General features: G+C 39.5%; 1 protein-coding gene across 4 annotated transcripts in view; it reads left to right on the top strand.

The window, feature by feature from the left end:
- The window catches only part of SMAP2 (small ArfGAP2), a 48957-nt gene that overhangs the window by 20367 nt on the left and 22590 nt on the right, over positions 1–6000 (top strand). The gene's annotated exons all lie outside the window — the stretch shown is intronic.

Genomic DNA, 6000 nt, shown 5'->3' with positions numbered 1-6000 from the left:
TTTTTTTTTTTTTTTTTTTTGAAAAAGTCTATTGTCCTCGAAGGAAGAAGTGGACTTGTTCAGATTTTTAAGTTTTGCCATATTCATTGTTTGTAGCATCAAGGGACTGGCCTCTAGTGGAAGCAACTGGGGGCTTCATTGGCTTATGCAATCAGTCCTACCTGACTTTACAAGATCTTCAATACTAGCAGAAAATCTCTTCGCTAGCTCTTTCTCCTGCCTTAAAATATGTTGGCTTTTTACTATAAAAACAATCATAGCGGAACATACCAGAATCTCCTAGGGAAACCCCCAAAGACTTGAGCCATGTCTCAGCTTTCAGGCATTACCACCAAGAGCACTGCATAACTCCCCCTGGACCAACTGGAAAGAATTTTTAAAATGAGGATATAATTGACAAATGGAAATTGTATATGTTTACAGTATACAATGTGGTATTTTTATATATGTATACATTGACTTTTGTGGCAGTCAGGAGGTCCTCTAGTTGGAACAGTGACTCACTATACCCAAGAGTCCCTCTGTCTGTATCCCATCCCCAAATCAGAAAAAGGCCCTGTGGGTCTTTGTTGGTAGGACTCACTCAGATTTCTCTGAGGCAGAAACATGACAGGTGGCATGTATACATACAGTTTTAAGAGGCAGTGATGCCGTTGGTGTATGGAAGTGAGAAGAAGAGTAATAAGAATTAAAGACAGACCCAGATTGTGGGAGAATTTAAGCCATACTTAGAAGTTTGTAGTTCAGTTGATGGTGGGGTCCAGTGACGTATCTTTGAATGGGGCGATGACATTATCAGAACATATGTTGGCAGTATGTCCTTTTTAAAGCCAACAAAGTCCAAACTAGGATCCTATTCTTTCCCTCCTGAAGTTGCCTGGGGAATTGAGTTGATAATAATGATACGGATGACTGATTGATAGTTCCTTATTCCCAGAAACATCACTCAAGTATGTACTAGTTACCTCCCACTGCTGGGAGAGACAACAAGGAAGAGTCACAGTAAATCCCTACCTGTTAATAATAAACCAATGGCCAGTCCCAGTGGCTCATGCCTGTAATGCCAGTACTTTGGGAGGCCAAGGTGGGAGGATCACTTGAGCCCAGGAGTTCACAACCAGCCTGGGCAACATAGCAAGACCCCATCTCTACATAATAATAATAACAAACCAGGTCAGTAAGATTAATGTGGAGCCAAATTTACTGACAGTTAATTGCCTTCCCTTCAACCTTTGCAGGGTAGTTTAATGAATTTTCGAGATACAGTAACTATCTTTTAGAAGAGGGAGATTTGAGGTAATCTAATTTAGTTATGGAAATTGTCTCTCAGAGAGGTATATTGATTTGTGTAAAGTCACACAGGAAATTAGTGCTATAGTTTAGATAATCTGTATCTTTAGCTCTGTAGATAAGAAGGGCCAGTTAAATAGCATGAGAAAGATGAAGAATGTCTCCTTCCTTTCTCCTGGTAGGCCTCAGTCTGCTTTCCTGTTGACTTCTTTGAGTTACAGGCTTTAATGTTTTTTGAGAGAAGCCATTTGAAGTTAACTGCTGAGATAGGCCTAGACATAGATTGACTAATCATTTCGTTAGTGAGTACTCAGCCATGTCCTACTTTCCTTAACCTCCTTTTTCCGGTTACCTGGTAGGAAGATAATGTTGCTTTGCTTCATCTCCGTTGATAATCACAGCAGTCTGTCTAATGATAGAACAGTCTGTTCTATCATTGAGCTCCTGGATTAAGTTTGTTCAGCAGGCTTGTATTTTGGTTGAGTATATAAGTAGCTGCTGTCTTCTGCTAGAATCTCCAAACCTCCGTCTTTATCTTGCATACTTTGTTACATAAGCATGGAGGGAGTAAAAAGCAGCACCAGGATATCAAAATGGTAAGAAGACAGATTAATGGGACTCAGTATAAGGAAGGCCTCTCTAATAGTGCCATCTAAAGGACAAACTGACTACCTTTTAAAATGATACATAACTGACTTAGCATTGGACGAGCCAGGTGGACGCCCACAGAGGAGGGTGCTTTCAGTGGGAGGCTGGATCCAAGAGGACTTCTAAAGTTCTTTCCACCCCGATTTTCTAATTTTAAATTTCTTGGTATAGTATTTACCTTTATTCTCTAATCAGACTCAGAAATGTTTTAATTTTTTTTTTTGTCTTAGACATTTTTAAGCTTAACTTACACTCTTTTTTCAAGTGTACGAATGTGGACAGTGTTTCTTTCTGACAAACGGAAACAGCATTCTTGCAAGATGGCCCAGATGGAAAGGGACTTCTCTTGCAAGTGTTCTGAAAGCAGAGGTTGATTGCATAAGCCTTTATTTTGGTCTCATGGTTCCTTAAAATGTTTGTACTTAACAGAAGTTCAAAGTTACTGTTTATTGTTATTTTGGAATAAGGAACTAGATGAACTCTCTTTTGTGTAGATGAAAACATAGAGGTAAACATACCTGTCAGCAGACCTACATAATTTTTCCAAGATCTCACTGGTGTTTCTGTGCATTCTTCCTTTGTAGTGAATCAGAGAATGGAGGGATATAATGAGTGGAACTGAGGTAACTGGCATTAGGTTTGTTCTTAAAACATATACTACTGCTTTTTTACTTTGAATTCCAAATTTTGGGTCAGCGTTAATGACAAGCTACATCCCATAGCATTAATGTCTTATAAAATCCAAGTTTGTTGATTTAGGTTCTTCCTTCTGTGTATGTTGCATTTAACCAGTTTTCAATGCCTGTCGTAGGCTTGATGAACTGAATTTGATTCAGTGTTTTAGGTTCCTCAAGACCTAACATCTTCATAAATTGTTAATTTCATGTTTTCAGAACCATTGAATGGTAAGCAGGAAGGGACCTAAAAATTACCGCAAATTATCCGCAGTAGTAAGACTGTAGTAGAAAGAACCTTAGGGCTCATTGTTCACCCAGTTTACCACATGGGGATCATTTCTCTACCATCCCTGAGAACTGATTACCAAGCCTCTGTTTGAACATTGCAACTGAGATTCTACAATTTCTGGATATGCTGCATTTGTTTTTACACAACCTTAATTGTTAGAAAAACTTTCCCCAGAGTGTGCTAAAATCAACTTCTACTCCTTGTTGCCAGTTCTGCCTTTGAAGCCTCTCCAAAGTAACCTAATCTGTTTTCTGTGTTACAGCCTGTCCTTTAAGGCATTTGAAAACCTCTTCTCACTTCATTTTGCAGAACAGGAAAAAATACTTTTATGTTGCATATTGATGAATTTATTTAACACACATTTATTGTGTACCACCTTCCATTTGCTAGCATTGTGAAGTGTCTGGGATAAATGATGAAGGAACATGGTCATTGCCTTCCAGAGCTCATAGTCTGTTTAGGACAAGAGTGACCTGTAAGAAATTGGAACAAGATATTAAGTACTAGAAGAACAAAGCATACCCTGGGCTATTAGCAATAGAGAAAGTTAAGGTTTATTCCATTGGAGGGCCTCACAGATGAACTGGATTTTTAAGTTTGTCAAGCAAGGAATAAAGGAAAAGCCATTCCAGTTAAAAAGAATGGTGTAGTCAGAGATTTGAGTGTGTCGCATATTTCAGAACGATGACTTCCTCAGTATGTGTAAAGCACAAGGCTCTTAACAAATTTTATATATCATGTTAAGGAGTTTCAACTTATCCTGCAGCCAGTAAGGAGCCCTGGATGTTTGCGTTGTTTTGTTTTTAAGACATCTGTACTGTTTTTTCCCATTGCAAAATTAATAGAAAGCTCATTGCAAACAATTTAGAGAGTATATATAGAGAAGAAAATAGATATTTCACAGCCCTATTATCCAGATATAATAATAATTTACGTGTATTCTTCTATATGTATTTTCTTTGCATACGTGTACATTTATTTTTTTAAATTTATGTATTTTTTAGACAAGGTCTTGCTCTGTTCCCTAGGATGGAGTGCCATGGTACAATCATGGCTCATTGCAGCCTTGAATCCTTGGGCTCAAGCAGTACTCCCACCTCAGCCTCCCAAGAAGCTAGGACTACAGGGGCATGCCACCCCAGCCAGCTCATTTATTCATATTTTAAACAAAGATGGAATTGTTTCATGTATACTCTTTTTAAGATTGGATTTTAAAAATTACTATATTATGGAGATATTTCTGTACCAAATAGAGGCTCCAAAATTTTTCCCCATTAAATGGTGATAATGTAATTCCTTTATGTAACCTATTGATGTTTCTAATTTTTGTAAAAATATAATAATGAATATGCTTAACATATTCCTTTGTGTGCCTCACCTGTTTTTTACCTGATGAATTCTTACAAGTAGGGTCAAAGGATTTACTTAGTTCATTTGTTTTTTTGAAATAGAGTCTCAGTACGTTATACAGGCTGACCCCAAACTCCTGCGCTCAAGTGATCCTCCAACCTCAGAGTCCTGAATAGCTGGGACTACAGACATGTGCCACTGCACCTAGCATACTTAGTTTTAATGAATTTATTTTATTTTTTATTTTTTGAGACAGAGTCTCTCTCTGTTGCCAGGCTAGAATGCAGTGGTGTGATCTTCGCTCACTGTAACCTCTGCCTCCCGGGTTCAAGTGATTCTCCTGCCTCAGCCTCCTGAGTAACAGGAACTACAGGCACGCATCACCATGCCTAGCTAATTTTTGTATTTTTACTAAAGACAGGGTTTCACCATGTTGGCTGGGTTGGTCTTGATCTCTTGACCTCGCTATCTGCCCGCCTCGGCCTCCCAAAGTGCTAGGATTACAGGTGTGAGCCACTATACCTGGCCAGTTTTAATTAATTTTTAAACAAATGTTGCCTCCCTGCTATGTGCAGGGAGCCATGCTATGCCATGAATATATGATAGTGAATGTCACAGGTCTGGTGTCAACTCTCGTGGCACTCATAGTTTAGTGGGAAAGAGATCTTAATCACACAAACAGATAGTAACCAAATGTGGTATGAGTTAGGAAAAGTAAAGGGTGGCAGGCAAAGTGGCTCACTCCTGTGATCTCAGTGTCTTGGAAGGCCAAAGTAGGAAAATCGCTTGAGGCCAGGAGTTCAAGACCAGCCTGGGCAACATAGTAAGACCTTGTCTCTTTTTCATTTCATTTCATTTATTTATTTATTTATTTTTCAGATGGAGCCTTGCACTGTCATCCAGGCTGAAATGTAGTGGTGCAATCTTGGTTCACTGCAACCTCCATCTCCCAGGCTCATGTGACTCTCCTGCCTCAGCCTCCCAAGTAGTTGGGACTATAGGCATGTGCCACCACATATGACTAATTTTTTTGTTGTTGTTGTTGTTGTTATTGTATTTTTAGTAGAGATGGGGTTTCACCATGTTGGCCAGGCTGGTCTGAACTCCTGACCTCAGGTGATCTGCCTGCCTCAGCCTCCCAAAATGTTGGGGTTACAGACGTGAGTCACCCTGCCTGGCCCATTATTTTTTCTTTTTCTTTTTTTTTTTTTCCTGACTCTTAACACCACTCAACGACCCATGTCTACAAAAATAAAAAATTCAGCTGAGCATGGTGGCTCATGCCTGTAGTTTCAGCTACTTGGGAGACTGAGGTGGGAGGATTGCCTGAGCTCCCCCACCCCCCCCCCCAAAAAAAAGTGAAAGTGAGATACATGCTGAAGTATATACAGGCGAAATGGTATGATATTTAGGATTTGCTTTAGAATAATCCAAGGTTGGAGTTGAGGGCAGTGGGTGGCAGTGTAGCTGAAACACAATTGGCTAGGAGTTGATAATTCCTGAAGCTTGTGGTTAATTATGTTCTGCTTTTGTTTGTTTGAAAATTTCTATCAGGTAAAAATCAAAGGGTAGAAAAGAGATTACAGTTGGGTTTAGACTTGGGAGCCAAGGAAAGACTCATTTGAGGAAGAAGCATTTCAGCTGAGACCCTCGTGATGTATAGGAGTTGTCCAGGCTGCAAGTACATTTGGCAGTTAGGGAAATAGTCTTTTTTAGGCAGCGGGAGCAGCATGTACAAAGGCCCTA

This window comes from Cebus imitator, unplaced genomic scaffold, assembly GCF_001604975.1.
Source record: "Cebus imitator isolate Cc_AM_T3 unplaced genomic scaffold, Cebus_imitator-1.0 Scaffold385, whole genome shotgun sequence".
In the NCBI taxonomy this organism is placed as follows: domain Eukaryota; kingdom Metazoa; phylum Chordata; class Mammalia; order Primates; family Cebidae; genus Cebus; species Cebus imitator.
Note: the sequence above shows the minus strand (reverse complement) of the source record. Positions and strands in the feature narration are given on the sequence as shown.